Source organism: Primulina eburnea, chromosome 18 (assembly GCF_022965805.1).
Source record: "Primulina eburnea isolate SZY01 chromosome 18, ASM2296580v1, whole genome shotgun sequence".
Classification (NCBI taxonomy): domain Eukaryota; kingdom Viridiplantae; phylum Streptophyta; class Magnoliopsida; order Lamiales; family Gesneriaceae; genus Primulina; species Primulina eburnea.
Window position 1 is genome coordinate 908,942 of NC_133118.1, and position 20,184 is coordinate 929,125.

At 35.5% G+C, this 20,184-nt stretch overlaps 2 protein-coding genes and 1 long non-coding RNA gene across 8 annotated transcripts in view; 1 reads left to right on the forward strand and 2 right to left on the reverse strand.

The window, feature by feature from the left end:
• The window catches only part of LOC140819808 (uncharacterized), a 31,380-nt gene extending 16,545 nt beyond the window's left edge, over positions 1-14,835 (forward strand). The window contains exons 1-3 of one of the 5 annotated variants that reach the window (XR_012115291.1): positions 13,011-13,243; positions 13,841-13,889; positions 14,610-14,835. The gene's annotated coding sequence lies outside the window, so the exon portion shown is untranslated. Of the gene's footprint in view, positions 1-13,010; positions 13,244-13,840 lie in introns of those variants that run through there. The other 4 variants (XM_073180041.1, XR_012115290.1, XR_012115292.1 and 1 more) reach the window with 4 other exon arrangements.
• LOC140819946 (pentatricopeptide repeat-containing protein At2g27800, mitochondrial-like) overlaps positions 1-20,184 on the reverse strand; it is an 82,270-nt gene that overhangs the window by 56,411 nt on the left and 5,675 nt on the right. The window lies entirely within an intron of this gene.
• On the reverse strand, positions 15,299-17,580 carry LOC140819809 (uncharacterized). Of its 2 annotated transcripts, XR_012115293.1 has the most exons (4): positions 17,062-17,580; positions 16,880-16,958; positions 16,505-16,740; positions 15,299-15,784 (listed from the first exon to the last, which is right to left on the reverse strand). It is a non-coding gene; the product is annotated as an uncharacterized lncRNA (long non-coding RNA). The 2 variants fall into 2 exon arrangements; XR_012115294.1 differs by lacking the exon at positions 15,299-15,784 and having other exon boundaries at positions 16,567-16,740; positions 16,880-16,979; positions 17,062-17,331.

Sequence of the window (20,184 nt, forward strand, 5' to 3'; positions counted from 1 at the left end):
TAGCCTTCCGCTCAGTCCAAGCCTGCCCCTTGGTCGCCACCTCCTGTCTCCTCATCAACATACTCACCTGCATCGATCAAGTCTAGTGAGTCTAAAGACTCAACACGTATAAACTGGGAATAACGAGTACTACATAATATAATCGCATACAACTTCAAAATAGATCGTACATCCTTCAAACTTGAACTTTACATAATAAACTTTGCTCTTTACATAAACTTTGAACATATTTGCATACATAATATGACGTGCCATCACATAAACTTTTCTTTAACATGCTTTCATACTTCAACATACTTAACCTCATCATTTTGTGTAGAGGATGTTTCAAAGCAAGTGACCCATAACATAATAAATATCTGATCAGACAAACCACAGTACTGGGCTGACAGGGACGTATCCACTGCCACATACATGAGATCCATGTTCATAATTTAACAGGCCAGTTGATCCACGTTCATAATTTAACGCTTCACAACCACGATCTAACCCGTTCATAATTTAACGGGCGGATTGGTCCCCGTTCATAATTTAACGCTTTCCAATCCTAACTTCAAACCCGTTCATAATTTAACGGGGTGGAGAGGTCCTCGGCCACGTTCACCGACTTCCAAACCCATTCACTTTTGGTCACAAGACATTTAGCATACCTCAAAAACTTCAAATATTTTCTTTGCACGTCATACATACTTACTTTGCATTGAGGGATTCGTTGGATGTCAATCGGGTCGTTGCTGCAACATACTAATATGAATACATAAACTTAACTTGAACAACTTAAACGTAAATGTCATGCTTAATCCCAAGCTAAATAAATTCTTAGAACATTCTATAATTCCCATGACATAACTCTGTAAAACATCATATTAAACCATGGTATAAAACCTCAAATCAAACCTTAAATAATAAAAGAATATACCTAAAAGCTAAAGGTACACGGACCCCGTCCCTAGGTCCGTATCATGGTCCGTGTCCGTGCGCTTAAAAATTGTTGTGATGAAATAAGAAGGCACGGACACCGTGCCTACCTCCGTGTCCGGGTCCGAGTCCGCTCTGTTCGACGAATTATTTTATGAAAATTTTGCGACATGTCTATTCTCCCAATTAACACATAAGGCATCAAGATTCATCACTATGAGACCATTCTAGGACACCATAACAATGAACTAAACTTTTATAATCACCCTACAATTCATACGACCCAAAATATTGTCATTTATATTAAAGTTTATTTCTTACGACATCTTAATAATTCAAGCTCTTAACGACATGAATCAAAACCTCAAAAATACTCTAAACATCATTACTAACTTTCTTATATGCAGCAACGATCACCCGTCGATCCCAACAAAGCCTGCAACATAAAAACTTCAAGAACATATTAAAATTCATAACTTTCTTGAAACACGATTTGAGCAGTCATACTAAAAACTCCATAACTCACTCGTTTTTAATCCAAATAACTCGAATTTTATATCAAATCGAACGTATCCAAAAGATCTACGTTTTTGTAAAGAAAAGTGTTCTCAAAATATGTACCGAAAAATTGCAGTTTTCGAAAGAACAGCGAAACATGAGTTTTCGGATCTAAAAATAGCAGTCATACTAAAAACACCATAACTCACTCGTTTTTAATCCAAATAACTCGAATTTTATATCAAATCGAACGTATCAAAAATATCTACGTTTTTGTAATTAAAAGTTTTCTCAAAATATGTACCGAAAAATCGCAGTTTTCGAAAGAACAGCGAAACATGAGTTTTCGGATCTAAAAATAGCAGTCATACTAAAAACATCATAACTCACTCTTTTTTAATCCAAATAACTCGAATTTTATATCAAATCGAACGTATCAAAAAGATCTACGTTTTTGTAATTAAAAGTTTTCTCAAAATATCTACCAAAAAATCGCAGTATTTTACAGAACAACAAAAACGTGAATTTGGTGATCCAAAATTGTTTCAAACTTGATCTAGACGTGATTGCTCAAACTTCTACGCATCGCACATATAATTTTTGCATAAATAACAATACAACACATAATATGACAAGATCGATGCATCAAGAACAGAATATACGTGCCTTTTGATATTTAAAAATACCGAAACGACGATACCGAAGCGGAGATGATACGAGAGACGTTCCGGGACGAACTTGGCTCAATTTCTTCAAAGAAAACTTACTAAATATATGCTGGAAATTTTTAGAGGAGATGTGCTCGTTGAATGAAAAAAAAAAGAAGGAAGAAAATGAAATAAATAAATTGAGAGAGGAGTGTTTTAAAAACACAACCTTCTCTTTAGTCAAAAAGTTTAATAGCATGTTTTGTTTTGTGTTTTGTGTTGTGTGTGTGTACGTGTATATGTGTGTGTAAATGTGTGAGTGTGTGTGTGAGTCAAAGTGTGTGTGCTTGTGTGTTGATATATATATGTGTATATATATATACCTACATATATATAAACAATTGTAACATATGTATTTAATATAATAAAAATCTATTTAAAAACATTTAACATACTAATTTAAAATAAATCTCATATTAACCCTATTATAAATTTTAAATTTAAATAAGATGCACAAATACTACAACTCTAAAATTTTAAAATCAATTAATCATTTAAATAATTAAGCTCTTAAATTACTAAAATTAATTAAATTATTTAAAATACTCCATCCTTATCTTAAATAAAATACTGCATTAAAATTTACTAAAAAAATCGTCCATATCTCCTTTCCTCGATCTCGCCTCGAATAATCGCCTGAAACATAAAACTCTAGAAAACATTTTAACATACATTAAATAAACATAAATAATTAAAATAATAAATTTCATAAATTAAATATATGCATGGATTTTACGTATACTGATTTTGGGCTTTACAATATCTCCCCCCTTATAAAAATTTCGTCCTCGAAATTAAGTCTTACCGCACAACTCTGGGTAGCGGATTCTCATATCTGCTTCAGCTTCCCAAGTGGCCTCCTCCACTGATTGATTCAGCCACTGGACTTTGACTAACTTAGTCGTCTTATTTCGAAGTCTACGCTCTTGTCTGTCTAAAATTTTAATCGGTCTTTCCTCATAAGACAAGTCTGGAGTCAACTGCAATGGCTCATGGCTCAGAACATGCGAAGGATTTGCTAGATACTTCCTCAACATCGAAACGTGAAATACATTGTGCACTCCGGCCAAATTCGGCGGTAGGGCTACACGATAAGCTAGTGTTCCAACTCTGTCAAGAATCTCGAACGGTCCAATAAATCTCGGACTCAGCTTACCTCTCTTCCCAAATCTCATAACACCCTTCATAGGTGTTATCTTAACAAATACATGATCACCTACAGCAAATTCAAGATCTCTCATTCTCTTATCAGCATAACTCTTCTGACGACCCTGGGCGGTCTTCATTCTGTCACGAATCTTAACCACCACATCTGCAGTCTGCTGAACTATTTCTGGACCAAGTTCTGCTCTCTCACCAACTTCATCCCAATGAACTGGCGATCTGCACTTTCGTCCATACAAAGCTTCATAAGGAGCCATACCTATTGATGATTGAAAACTGTTATTGTAGGTAAACTCCACAAGTGGTAGTTTAGACTCCCAAGTCCCCTGAAAATCAATCATACAAGCTCTCAACAAATCCTCTAATATCTGAATCACTCGCTCAGACTGGCCATCTGTCTGAGGGTGAAATGCAGTACTGAATAACAATTTCGTCCCCATGGCTGCATGTAAACTTTTCCAGAAGGACGATGTAAACCTCGGATCCCTGTCTGACACAATATAAACTGAAATCCCATGCAAACGAATTATCTCCCTTATATAAAGCTCCGCATACTGCGTCATGGAGAAAGTCGTCTTCACTGGTAAGAAAATGTGTTGACTTAGTTAGTCGATCCACTATAACCCAAATGGCATTGGATCCTCTGACTGACCTCGGCAAACCAACAACAAAATCCATGGTGATATTCTCCCATTTCCACTCTGGAATGGGAAGTGACTTAAGCATCCCTGCCGGTCTCTGATGCTCTGCTTTCATCTGCTGACAAGTGAGACATTCTGATACATATCTGCGGATATCTCGTTTCATCCCTGGCCACCAATACAAAATTTGCAAGTCTTTGCACATCTTGGTACCTCCTGGGTGAATAGAATACGGAGATGCATGTGCCTCTGACAAAATATCCTGTCTGATTGAATCACCACTAGGCACCCACATTCTATCTTTGTATCTCACAATACCATCTGACACTGTATAGAGAACACTGCCCTTCGCTTCATCTTTTAGTCTCCATTTCGGTAGTTGCTCATCTGAAGACTGTCCTGCTCGAATACGATCTAGCAAGGAAGATTGGACTGTCAGATTAGACAGCTTAGGAGCTTTGTTCTTGCGATAAACTTCCAAGTCAAACCTTTGAATCTCATACTGAAGAGATCTCTGAGTTGATAAATGAGCTATGACTGCAACTTTTCTGCTCAATGCGTCTGCGACAACATTAGCTTTTCCCGGATGATAGCTAATTTCACAGTCGTAATCCTTAACCAGTTCTAACCAACGTCTCTGTCTCATATTTAATTCTTTCTGTGTGAAGAAATATTTGAGACTCTTGTGATCAGTGAAAATCTGACATTTCTCACCGTATAGATAGTGTCTCCAAATTTTCAATGCAAATACAACAGCTGCTAACTCAAGATCATGTGTCGGGTAGTTTTTCTCACGTACCTTCAACTGTATGGAAGCATAAGCTATGACCCGACATTGTTGCATCATTACTGCTCCTAAACCGAGCTTAGATGCATCAGTGTATATCACAAAATCTCCTTGCCCTGATGGCATGGCTAACACTGGTGCTGAAATAAGAGCTTGCTTCAAAGTATCGAAGCTCTTCTGACATACTTCGCTCCACACAAACTTAGCATTCTTCTTAGTAAGTGAAGTGAGTGGCACTGCTATCGACGAGAATCCTTGAATGAACTTACGGTAGTAACCAGCTAAACCCAGAAAACTTCAGATCTCAGATGCATTCTTTGGTTCAACCCATTCCTTGACAGTTGCTACTTTCGCTGGATCCACCTCGATACCACTACTAGATAATTTATGACCCAAAAACGCTACCTTTTCCAACCAAAATTCGCACTTACTGAATTTCGCAAATAACTTGCGACTCTGAAGAATCTGTAAGACTATCCTCAAATGCTGGTTATGTTCTTCATGGCTCTTCGAGTATATGAGGATGTCGTCAATAAATACTATGACGAACTGATCAAGATACTGATGGAATACTCGGTTCATTAGATCCATGAAAATAGCTGGAGCATTCGTTACTCCAAACGGCATCACTAAGAACTCGTAATGCCCATACCGGGTCCTGAAAGCTGTCTTGTGGACATCTGCATCCTTCACTTTCAATTGATGATATCCTGATCGAAGATCTATCTTAGAAAATACAGTAGCTCCTTGCAATTGATCAAACAAATCTTCTATTCTAGGCAATGGATACTTATTCTTGATCGTCACCTTATTTAACTCACGGTAATCGATGCAAAGCCTCATGCTCCCATCTTTCTTTTTCACAAATAGTACCGGTGCTCCCTAAGGTGAGAAACTTGGGCGAATAAATTCCTTGTCCAGAAGCTCCTGTATCTGTTGCTTGAGTTCTAACATCTCAGCTGGAGCTAATCTGTATGGTGCCTTAGAGACTGGCACGGTACCTGGCATGAGATCGATGGCAAACTCCACTTCTCTATCCGGTGGAAGTCCTGCAACATCATCTGGAAAGACGTCTGGAAAATCTCTGACTACTGGAACATCTGATATAGATGGAGTGGTTACATCAGGTGCTGACACAATACTGGCCAAGAAAGCCTGACACCCTTTGGAAATCAATCTCCTCGCCTGTATACAGGAGATCATGCGAGGAAAATTCCTCCATCTAGCGGACTCGAATAGAAACTGCTCCATGCCTAATGGTCTGACCAACACTGATCTCTTCTGAAAATCAATAAGAACTCGATTCTTTGTCAACCAATCCATTCCCAAAATGATATCAAACTCTGGCATTGGCAATATGATCAAATCTGCATACACCAAGTGACCCTGCAGTTCTAGATCAATATCTCTGACCACACTGTGGCTAACAACTCTTCCCCTGATGGAAGTGTCACTGAAAAGTTCACGTCTAGGCCAATGGACTTGATGTCCAAATGATTAGCAAAGGTCTCCGATATAAAGGAGTGAGTGGCTCCTGAATCTATCAGTGCAGTTGTGGCTAATCTCTTTATGAAAATATTTCCGGTCAGTAGTGTAGTGTCTGGGTTCGCCTCCTGTGCGTGCATGGCGAATACCCTCCCTTGGGTTGGCTGCTTCCACTGAGGACACTTCTTCAGCATGTGATCCGTAGATCCACATTTAAAACACTTGCCTCATCCATACAAGCATGGTCCTGGATGTTGGCGGTTACACTTCGGGCACATTGGGAAAACAACGGGCCTCTGAGGCGCCCCCTGCTGCTGGATAGGACCCTTGCTCCTAGGTGGTCCTTGGTAAGGCTTCTTCCCAGGCTGCCCCTGAAAAGGTTTCTTGTACTGGGGTCGCTGATGCTGATGCTGTGGCTGCGGTGGTGCCTGGTAGGGCCTCTTGCCCAACCTATCAGTCTCAATGTCTCTCTGGCCTTGCTCTGCCGCCAGAGCTCCAGAAACGGCAGCTGCATATGTAGTAAGGCCAGTTACTCTCACATCACCGCGCAAGACTGGCCTCAAACCACCCATGAGATGCCTCAGTTTTGATCGAGCATCATTAGCTATGAGTGGCACAAAGTAGCAACCCTGTTCAAACTTTCTCACAAACTCAGCCACACTACTATCTCCCTGTCGTAGTGTCATAAATTCCGTAGTCAAACGGGCCTGTACCTCCTCAGTGAAGTACTTAGCGAAGAACATCTCTTTGAATCCATCCCAAGACAATATCGGCAAATTAACTGCCACCGATGCACTGTCCCACCATCGTCTTGCATCCCCTGCTAGGAGAAAAATGGCACATCGGACTCGATCCACATCCTGCAATTCCATATACTCAAAGATCACCTCTATAGACTTAACCCACTCTTCCGCCACCATAGGATTCGTAGTCCCTGAGAACTTCTGAGGATTCATCTTCTGAAATCTCTCGTACACTGCCTCCGGTTGAGTCCTCGGTCCTGTACCTCCTGCTGCTGGAGCTGGATTCCCCGCAACCTGTGCGAAGAACTGCGTCATAGCTGCAAGCATCTGCGCCTGCATATCTGGAGGTGGAGGAGGAGGAGTGGCTCTTTCCCCATCACGAGATTCTCGGTCCTCATCCCTAGCTCCACGGGCAATCAAACGTCTAGGAGCCATACTGTTCTAAAATTACCCAATACGTAAACCCAACATGCATATGAACATGATATAAATAACATAGGATTCACGTAACTGAACTTAAAAGTATGGACATGCTGAAAATAATAACTTAATGCATACTACACTAACATAAATCTTTGAAAACTTAAAACTTACAGACTTGAGGTGTGACCTTATGAGCTTCTTGCGACTGGTAGTAGGCATAACCCTTTACAAGAACACTGCTTTGATACCAACTTTAACGTACCGTACTTTTACTACTTCAAAATTTGCGAAAAAATTAAAAATTTTCTTAAACATAAAATTTCATACGGTAGTCACTTGTCATTTAACTTAATAATATTAAAATCAACATTCCCAACTAACATTTTCCAACAAAGTACTTATTTCAAATCATCTCACATCCAACATAAAAACATACTATTTTAAAGTTTTCATAAAACATAAACATAGTGGTCCTCGGGTTTAGCCTTCCGCTCAGTCCAAGCCTGCCCCTTGGTCGCCACCTCCTGTCTCCTCATCAACATACTCACCTGCATCGATCAAGTCTAGTGAGTCTAAAGACTCAACACGTATAAACTGGGAATAACGAGTACTACATAATATAATCGCATACAACTTCAAAATAGATCGTACATACTTCAAACTTGAACTTTACATAATAAACTTAAACTTTCATAAACTTGCTCTTTACATAAACTTTGAACATATTTGCATACATAATATGACGTGCCATCACATAAACTTTTCTTTAACATGCTTTCATACTTCAAAATACTTAACTTCATCATTTTGTGTAGAGGATGTTTCAAAGCAAGTGACCCATAACATAATAAATATCTGATCAGACAAACCACAGTACTGGGCTGACAGGGACGTATCCACTGCCACATACATGAGATCCATGTTCATAATTTAACAGGCCAGTTGATCCACGTTCATAATTTAACGCTTGTCAACCACGATCTAACTCGTTCATAATTTAACGGGCGGATTGGTCCCAGTTCATAATTTAACGCTTTCCAATCCTAACTTCAAACCCGTTCATAATTTAACGGGGTGGAGAGGTCCTCGGCCACGTTCACCGACTTCCAAACCCATTCACTTTTGGTCACAAGACATTTAGCATACCTCAAAAACTTCAAATATTTTCTTTGCACGTCATGCATACTTACTTTGCATTGAGGGATTCGTTGGATGTCAATCGGGTCGTTGCTGCAACATACTAATATGAATACATAAACTTAACTTGTACAACTTAAACGTAAATGTCATGCTTAATCCCAAGCTAAATAAATTCTTAGAACATTCTATAATTCCCATGACATAACTCTGTAAAACATCATACTAAACCATGGTATAAAACCTCAAATCAAACCTTAAATAATAAAAGAATATACCTAAAATCTAAAGGTACACGGACCCCGTCCCTAGGTCCGTATCATGGTCCGTGTCCGTGCGCTTAAAAATTGTTGTGATGAAATAAGAAGGCACGGACACCGTGCCTACCTCCGTGTCCGGGTCCGAGTCCGCTCTGTTCGACGAATTATTTTATGAAAATTTTGCGACATGTCTATTCTCCCAATTAACACATAAGGCATCAAGATTCATCACTATGAGACCATTCTAGGACACCATAACAATGAACTAAACTTTTATAATCACCCTACAATTCATACGACCCAAAATATTGTCATTTATATTAAAGTTTATTTCTTACGACATCTTAATAATTCAAGCTCTTAACGACATGAATCAAAACCTCAAAAATACTCTAAACATCATTACTAACTTTCTTATATGCAGCAACGATCACCCGTCGATCCCAACAAAGCCTGCAACATAAAAACTTCAAGAACATATTAAAATTCATAACTTTCTTGAAACACGATTTGAGCAGTCATACTAAAAACTCCATAACTCACTCGTTTTTAATCCAAATAACTCGAATTTTATATCAAATCGAACGTATCAAAAAGATCTACGTTTTTGTAATTAAATGTTTTCTCAAAATATGTACCGAAAAATTGCAGTTTTCGAAAGAACAGCGAAACATGAGTTTTCGAATCAAAAAATAGCAGTCATACTAAAAACACCATAACTCACTCGTTTTTAATCCAAATAACTCGACTTTTATATCAAATCGAACGTATCGAAAATATCTACGTTTTTGTAATTAAAGGTTTTCTCAAAATATGTACCGAAAAATCGCAGTTTTCGAAAGAACAGCGAAACATGAGTTTTCGGATCTAAAAATAGCAGTCATACTAAAAACATCATAACTCACTCGTTTGTAATCCAAATAACTCGAATTTTATATCAAATCGAACGTATCAAAAAGATCTACGTTTTTGTAATTAAAAGTTTTCTCAAAATATGTACCAAAAAATCGCAGTATTTTACAGAACAACAAAAACGTGAATTTGGTGATCCAAAATTGTTTCAAACTTGATCTAGACGTGATTGCTCAAACTTCTACGCATCGCACATATAATTTTTGCATAAATAACAACACAACGCATAATATGACAAGATCGATGCATCAAGAACAGAATATACGTGCCTTTTGATATTTAAAAATACCGAAACGACGATACCGAAGCGGAGATGATACGAGAGACGATCCGGGACGAACTTGGCTCAATTTCTTCAAAGAAAACTTACTAAATATATGCTGGAAATTTTTAGAGGAGATGTGCTCGTTGAATGAAAAAAAAAGAAGGAAGAAAATGAAATAAATAAATTGAGAGAGGAGTGTTTTAAAAACACAACCTTCTCTTTAGTCAAAAAGTTTAATAGCATGTTTTGTTTTGTGTTTTGTGTTGTGTGTGTGTACGTGTATATGTGTGTGTAAATGTGTGAGTGTGTGTGTGAGTTAAAGTGTGTGTGCTTGTGTGTTGATATATATATGTGTATATATATATATATACCTACATATATATAAACAATTGTAACATATGTATTTAATATACTAAAAAATCGATTTTAAAACATTTAACATACTAATTTAAAATAAATCTCATATTAACCCTATTATAAATTTTAAATTTAAATAAGATGCACAAATACTACAACTCTAAAATTTTAAAATCAATTAATCATTTAAATAATTAAGCTCTTAAATTACTAAAATTAATTAAATTATTTAAAATACTCCATCCTTATCTTAAATAAAATACTGCATTAAAATTTACTAAAAAAATCGTCCATATCTCCTTTCCTCGATCTCGCCTCGAATAATCGCCTGAAACATAAAACTCTAGAAAACATTTTAACATACATTAAATAAACATAAATAATTAAAATAATAAATTTCATAAATTAAATATTTGCATGGATTTTACGTATACTGATTTTGGGCTTTACATGGAGTTAGTTGCTATCGTTTTTGCTCTGAAGATTTGGAGACATTATTTGTTTGGGGAGCAATTTGTAATCTATTCTGATCACAAGAGTTTGAAGTATTTGTTCTCTCAGTCAGATCTGAATATGAGACAGAGACGTTGGATGGATCTTTTGAAAGATTATGATTGTGAGATCCAGTATCATCCGGAAAAAGTGAATGTCATTGCCGATGCTTTGAGTCGTAAGGTTGTTGACGTCAATTTATCCTCAATTCATGTTTCTAAGTTACGAGAGGATATTTGCACCTCTGGGTTGGATTTTCAAATCCAAGGTAACGTTGTTTGTGTATCTCAGATTTATGTTGAGCCAGAGTTGATTCAGATTTTAAAGTCAGCTCAGAAAACTGATGATCGAGTTCTGAAATGTTATGAGTTAGTATCTCAAGGACACCAATCTGGTTGCTCAATTCACTCAGATGACTCTCTTCGGTTGAATGGTAGATTGGTTGTCCCAGATATTCCTGAATTGCGTACAGCCATCCTTAAAGAAGCTCATTGTACTCGATATAGTATCCACCCAGGAGGAAGGAAAATGTATCATATTCTACGGCCTCAGTTTTGGTGGAAGAATATGAAAAAGGATGTGGCTGAGTTTATGTCTCGTTGTATGATTTGTCAGCAAGTCAAAGCGGAACGAATGAGACCGGGAGGATTACTGCATAGCCTTGAGGTTCCTCAGTGGAACTGGGAGCACGTGGCTATGGATTTTGTCACGCATTTGACACGTACTTCTCGTCATTTCGATGCCATTTGGGTGATTGTCGACAGATTATCTAAGTCGGCACACTTTATTCCGTATGAGAGGACGCATTCGTACAAGAAAATGACTCGTCTGTATATTGAAAATGTTGCGAGACTTCATGGAGTTCCAGTTGCAATAGTCTCAGATCGTGACCCTAGATTCACATCAAAATTTTGGACTAGTTTCCAAAAAGAAATTGGTACACGACTTGCGATGAGTAATGCGTACCATCCTCAGACAGATGGTCAGACAGAGCGTACGATCCAGACACTTGAGGATCTGCTTCGAGCTGTAGTCATGGATTTTAAAGACAGTTGGCAGGAAGCTTTACCACTGGTAGAATTTTCATATAACAACAGTTTCCAAGTGACTATTGGTATGGCTCCTTTTGAAGCTTTGTACGGCAGAAGATGTCGATCACCTCTTTGTTGGGATGAATTTGGTGAGAAGCAGTTGACTGGACCTGAGATTGTTCAGGAAATGCATCATAAAGTCCAGTTGATTCGTCAGAGAATGAAAGCTGCCTAAGATCGTCAAGCTAGTTATGCTAACAGACGTCGTCGACCTCTAGAATTTCAAGTTTGAGATTTTATGTTTCTGATAATCTCTCCGTTTAGAGGTGTTGTTGTTCGCTTTGGTATGAGAGGTAAGTTGTCACCTCGTTTCGTTGGTCCCTACGAGATTGTTTAGCGTATTGGGACTTGCGCTTATCGTTTGGATTTGCCCCAGGCTTTATCTGGCATCCACGATGTTTTCCATGTTTCTATGTTGCGTAAGTATGAGCCCGATCCGTCTCATGTGATTCAGCCTGATGAGTTGAACTTGATCCGTCTCTATCGTATACTGAGTATCCTGTTTGTATCTTGGATCGTAAAGATAAAGTTTTACGCAATAAAGTTATACCACTTGTACGTGTTCAGTGGTCGAGACATGATGTAAAAGAATCAACGTGGGAAACAGAAGAGAAGATGAGAGCATCTTATCCATATCTGTTTGATTCTTAGTAATGTGTTGTTGGTTTCGTATTGTGTGTAAGATGTATGTGTATAAACAGAAATTTCGAGGACGAAATTTGTTTTAAGGGGTGGAGAAGTGTAAGGCCATGTATTTAATTATCCGGTAATTTGGCATAATTAAAATAATTATTGAGTTGTAAATTAAAATAATTATTTATGCCAAACAAATTTTAGAAGTGTGTTAAAAATATGTATTTTAGAATATCGGAGTTAAAACGATATAAAAATACATATAGAGTTTAAATAACACACGAGAGCAAAATAAATATAGACCGGGATAAATGGGCTTGAGTTACTATTTTAGTAACCAAATACACAATATATATATATATATATATATATATATATATATAGTGTGTGTGTGTGTGTATATATATATATATATATATATATATATATATATATATATACACACACACACACATATACATACACACAACTTACCATATAAGTGAGAGAAGGAATAAGGTAAGAGAGAAAGAAAGAAACTTCCCCAATTCTCGTCACTTGTGTAGCAGCCACAGAAAAGTCGCGATATCGCCTCCGTCCGGCGTCCAAATCTCGATCGGTCTAAAGGGGTGTCTTCCTAACATCCTAGGCTTCGATTCAAGTCAAAAATCGCGAAGTTTGAGCAAGGATTCGGGTAGATCGAAGCTGCTGTTCGGGTGCTCTGTTTCTGCGAGATTTCTTCCGATTTTGGGTGAGAGTTTTTGGGTTGCTGCGAATTTTGTATTTTGAATTTGTTGAAATGACTTAAAAAGAACTTGTAGCTCTGTTTGTTGTCTTTCTATAGCCACTGGAATCATCAAATTTGGATAAGAAACGGAATTGATATGATTTTTCTACCAAAATGTGTCAAATCGAATTCTCAAATGGTTCTGTGCAGGACACCTACTGTAATTCGAGTTTTTGTCAATTATGCGCTCGGATTCTGGACTTGGGATTCCAAAGAAAGTTGTAGAGCTATGTGTTATCTTCGTAATGATATAAAATTCGTTAAATTCCATTAAGAATTGAGCAAGTTATGCTCATTTTGCCGAAACTGCTCAGTACGAGATTCTGTCCGAAAATATGTTGAGTGGCAGTGTTCTTGATAATTCTGGGATTTATCTATTAGGATTCTGGAAATGGTTTCTTCTAGAAAAAGTTAGATAATCGAGTTATCTTTCATTTCCAATTGGCGTATAGTGATTTGAGTTAATATTGAGCGAGATATGAATTTTATGCTCTTTTGTGCCAAATCGGACATAGGTGTGGAATGTAGTTTTCACGATCGGCTTATTGTGGTTTTGTTTAGGCCGAGAGTCTTGAAGAGAAGTTGATATTGGAGTTTCAAGTTGGTATAGGTATGTTACAGCTCGGTAACATACGACGGTAAAACATAAATTATGTTTAATTGTCATTCTGTATTACATAGATCGTGTTTATGACTTGTTGACTGATGCATATTGTTAAATGCCTTCATTGTGACCTATGTTTATTTATTATGACATATTATTGGCATTCAACATTGGGCATACAATTATGACATTCATGTTGAGCCCTATCGTTTTTGTTAGCCCATTGTTGATATCCGTTGTTATCTGCACTGTTTTTATCTCGGGATCATTGTGTGGCTGATAGGCCTATACACATGAGACCGTAGATGTGATTGAACAATCCCGTGGTTAGTGCAGCCTTTTGAGGTGAGCGCTGGGATTGTGTCATCTAGTTCGTTCTGTTGTGCCATCCTGTTATATCGTATCAGCTGTATGGAGGCCGAGTCAGGGGTGTTATTCAGCACAGCTTGGCATACCTCGCATACTTGGCAGGGCGGTTTAGCTGCATGACGATGTAGCTCCCCTGTGTTGTTGCTCGAGCATTATTCCAGTTGTTATCTTACCATTTGTTGGCTCCTGTTATCCCAGTTATTCGTTGAGCCTTTCATGCATTTCATATCACATTTTATTATATGATTATGCATGATTTATGTTTATTGTTGTTATTGTTGAACTGTTTCATACCAGAATCATAACCTCAGTTGTTTACTGGGGGGCTGCTGTGGTTGTTATTGGACACCATGGTAGATCTCCCGAGTCGTTTTGCAGCATCAGGCCGAGGTTCCGTCAGTGGAGCTCGGGATTGAGGTTGGATTGCGTGGTTCGGTTCAGTGGAGTCTCCCAATTAGTTTATATGTATGTCTTGAGTTTGTTTCAGGCTTGTATTGTACGTTAATTGTCGGGGAGATGCCCCGTGTATCTGTATTGATATTTGGTTGTTCTGGTTATGTTCTGAGGCGACTCTGTGATATTTTCTTGATCTGGTGAGTATTTGATAAGTTTTAAATTCTGTTTAGTTCTGGCCAGTGCGGCTATAGGTTATTGACTTTGGTTGTTGGTTTAATGACTCTAGTTGGAGTATATTTTGATATAAACTGTTTGAGTTTTCGGGATGTCCTACTTACGGGGAGGTCATGCCGAAATTTTTCTAGGCCCTGAGGTCCGTTTTAAAGTATTTTAAACCTTTTTCCGCTGCAGTTGTAAGTCAAACCATTATTGTTTGATCATTAATTGTCGTTAGAGTAAATGGGCCTCACAGTTCTTCTCTCTCCTTTCTTCCATCTCCTCGTGTGTTTTGCTCTCTTTTGCGCTGCTTTTTTCCTTCTTTTATGCTTCCTTCTTGCTGCTCACGTACGTTGCCTTCTATATTTCTTAATGGGCCTCATCCTCCAATTATTTGAAGCTCGTCTCATGTGAGGTCCATTAACTCTAATGACATTTAATGATCAAACAATAATGGTTTGACTTAAAGCTGCAGCGGAAAAAGGTTTAAAATACTTTAAAACGGACCTCAGGGCCTAGAAAAATTCCGGCATGACCTCCCCATAAGTAGGACATCCCGAAAACTCAAGCAGCAGTTTATATCAAAATATACTCCAACTAGAGTCATTAAAACAAAACCGAAATTTAACAACATATAGCCGCACTGACCAGGACTAAACAGAAATTAAAACTTACCAAAAACTCACCAAATCAATAATATCACAGAGTCGACTCAGAACATAACAAGAACAACCAAATATCACTACAAATACACGGGGCATCTCCCTGGAAAATAAAATGCAATACAATTCTGAAACAAACTCAAGACATACATATAGACTAACTGGGAGACTCCACTGAACAGAACCAAGCAATCCAACCTCAATCCCGAGCTCCACTGGCAGAACCTCGGCCTGATGCTGCAAAACGACTCGGGAGATCTACCATGGTGCCCAAAAAGCAACCACAGCAGCCCCCCAGTAAACAACTGAGGTTAGGATTCTGGTATGAAACAGTTCAACAATAAGAACAATAACATAAATCATGCATAATCATATAATGAAATGTAATATGCAATGCATGACAGGCTCAACGAATAATCGGGATAACAGGAGCCAACAAACAGTACGATAACAACTGGAATAATGCTCGAGCAACAACACAGGGGAGCTACATCGTCATGCAGCTAAACCGCCCTGCCAAGTATGCGAGGTATGCCAAGCTGTGTTGAATAACACCCTTGACTCGGCCTCCATACAGCTGATACGATATAACAGGATGGCACAACAGAACGAACTGGATGACACAATCCCAGCGCTCACCTCAAAAGGCTGCACTAACCATGGGATTGTTCAATCACATCTACAGTATCATGTGTATAGGCCTATCAGCCATACAATGATCCCGAGATAAACAACAGTGTCAGATAACAACGGATATCAACAATGGCTAACAAGAACGATAGGGCTCAACATGAATGTCATAACTGTATGCCCAATGCTAAATGCCAAGAAAATGTCATAAACATAAACATATATCACAACGAAGGCATTTAACAATTTACAACAGTCAACAAGTCATACACATGATCAATGAAACACAGAATGACAATTAAACATAATTTATGTTTTACTGTCGTATGTTACCGAGCTGTAACATACCTATATCACGAAATGATCTTCAAGAATGATCAACTGAAATCTCTTAGCCTAAAATAATAAAATAAGCCGAATAATTCCACAACTCATCATTATTTACATTCCAACCATTATCAACTCGATAATCCTTAGATTAATTCCAATGATAACAACCATACTATAACATCTTTATAACACAACAATTCGACATAATTAATAGGCTCGCCAAAATATACCTCGAAGATTTCCAATGACCGAACCTACAATAATTAACCAATAAATATATCAATAAAACGTTATTCGAACGACGAAAACAATTTAAATCGAAATGGGTTAAAATCCAAATTTCGGCAGCCTACTATCACGCTTAGAAGCTGAAATTTCGTACTAAGAACTCACAAGGTCGAAGTTTACTCTAGTCGCTAGCGGTCTCGAGGCGATAATCCACCGGAAACTAGTCGAAGTTACTGTTCACGAGCTGAAAAATTCAGAAAACGAGCTGGAGTTATAGGGAAATCGCAAGGCTTAAAAACTCACTCCAACACACAACAAAATTCCAAGGAATTAAGCTTAAATCTCACCTAAACCGAACCAACAGAAGCAGCTACGAACATGCCTCGATTTGGGCTGAAACGAGCATCAAAAGTGGCGATTCATGGTTCAAAACGAAGCTACTGAAGTAAGGAAGACAACCCCTCAACCCGTTCGTGATTTCGACGCCGGACGGGAAAGTTATGGCTTCTCAAATTTGTAGGTGTTGAAAGTGACGAAAATTTTGAAGAGAAGAAAAGGAAAGCTACGGGAGTTGGTTTGGGAAAAGTGTTTCTTCTTTCTCTCTCTAATAAAGTAATTTATGTGTGTATGTATATGTATGTAATGTAGTATTTATGTTTTTTTATCTTAATTTGCATTAATTTTGATCCCGTGTGTTATTTAAACTCTATATGTATTTTATATCGTTAAATTCTCCGATATTCTAAAATACATATTTTTAACACACTTCTTGAATTTATTTGGCATAAATAATTATTTTAATTTACAACTCAATAATTATTCTAATTATGCCAAAATTACCAGATAATTAACTACAGGGCCTTACATGTCATGTTTAAAAATTGTAGAGATTTTATTTTTTTAATTTCGAGGCTTCCTCTATATAAATATATGCACAGATTTTCTTCCAAAACTTCCATATTTTCAATATAAAAATATTTTATTTTCCTTCTTTTGGTATTTTGTTTCCTTTAAAATATTGTAAAATCATCTTATCTCTCAAATTGGACATTTTTCCACGTTTATTGAAATCTACAAATATTATAAAATTAATTCAGATAAGCACATAATTAAGAATAAAATTCTAGATAAACACAAATCTATACTATCTATAAATATGTGAGTTTGAATTGTGAATTTACTTAGTTACCTTTTCACTCATCATTACTTCATTAATGTTTTACTTAGTTACCATTTCACTCACCATTACTTCATTAATGTTTTATATATTTATTTATGTGATTTTTCAATTTTCTGATCTAAAGATTGATATTGAAAATAAAAATAAATTTATATCATTATTTTAGTTGAATGGACGACAAATATTACAAACACATTACTATGATACTTTATTTTATTTTTAATTTCATAAATTGTGAATTAATGTCTTAATACATATTTCAAACTTCAGAAAATGTCATTTCTTATGAAACTTTTCCAATGAAAATGGACATTGAGACCATGTAAATTCTATATGCTCTTTTGCAAATTTTGCTTATATTTTATTTTACAATAATTTGATTAGTTTGATCTATTTCAACTAGACAGAGAAATTAATGATAAATTAAAAAGAGCGAAAATTACTTTCTATTTTTGTATTAAATTTATAGATAATCCTTATAATTTTTTAACGAAGATAATTCTTATAATAAATATGAATTATAGTGATAATTTATTTTCATTCATTAGAAATTAATTTTTTAAATATGATATTTTTTAACTTTGTATTACTTATTATTTTATTTATATATGTGTTTTACTACACATATTTATTTGATTGATATTATTTAAAAAATGTATTTATCGTGAAATATTAATCTTCAATATTAATTTACAAATGATTCATTCTGATATAGCATTAACTATCTATAATATGTATTCTTAAAAAAAAAACAGAGAAAGTTAAACAAAAGGGGTTAAAAGTTAGCATATCTATATAAGAGTTTGATTTGTGAATTTTCTTAGTTAGACTTTTACACACCATTACTTAATTAATGTTTCATTTATTTATGTTGGTGAATTTTTAATTTTATGATTTAAGAGTTGTTGTGGAAAATGAGAATAAATTTATTCATTATTTTAGTTGAATTGACGAAAAATATTACAAATACATTCATATGATACTTTTTATATTTTTAATTTAATAAATTGTATGTGATATTAATTAATGTCTCAATATATATCTCAAGCTTACACTTTTCTACAAGTGTTATAAAAACTATGCGAAAAATATCATTTTTTCTTATGGTTTTTTTCTAATTAAAATGGATATTGAGAGCATGCAGATTCTATATGCTCTTTTGCAATTTTTTTTTAATATTTTATTTGCAACATAATTTGATTATTTTGAGTTATTTCAACTTTATTCTTAGAAAAAAAAATTAATAAGAATGAAAATTACTTTATATTTTTGTATTAAATTTATGAGATAATCTTTATAATTTTTTTAATTAAGACAATCCTAATAATAAATATGAATTATAATGCTAATTTATTATCATTTGTTAGAAATTAAATTTTTTATATATGATATTTTAAACGGGATGTTACGTATATGTGTTTTACTACACATTTTTATTGATTGATATTATTTTAAAATTTTATTTAACATGAAATTATTAATCATCAATATTAATTTTCAAATGATCTATTATGATATAAATTAACTATGTATAATATATATTTTTAAAAAAGAGAAAGTTAAACAAAATTCACAAGGAGTTAAAAGTTAGTAAAACCAAAATTGATATTTAACTTAATAACAAGTTTAGGGGTTTTATTTTTAACATCATATTATGAAATTTAGTTAATTAAGAGAATTTTATTTGACAATCGCTATATGCACTTCATTTAAAAATATTGTAATTTTGGTTTTAGTAATATTCATTATTCTATTAATTTTATTTTTATTGTTTTCCATTGTGAATAATATTTGGATGAAAAATATCTTTGTTAATTTGATAGATCTATCATTATGTTATAATCACACAAATTGAAAAATATTCTATAAATAACTGAATATATTTGATTTATCATCATTATGTATTTTTATTTATTATGTTTTGATATATTTAGATTAATAAATACTTATAAACAAGATGTTATTCAAACGATTTTAAAAATTATCTAAATCTTTATTTTTCATTATTAGTCACCTACGTGCATCGCACATGTTCATTCCTAGTATTATAAAATTATATCTTTAAAATCCCTATAAGATTTGGGCTTGTCAGTAGTCTTCATAAACCTTACTTATTGATAAGACATATAAGTTTGAGTCAAGATGAAAGCGGTTTATCTTAGAATTGATATATTGTTCTCCATTGAGGACGTACATTGGCCATATAACGCTTCTCCGTCGTCTTAGAATCTTTGGCACAAAATGAGAAAATTAATGGTGTATTTTGTTTGTATGGAGACTATCTATGTAT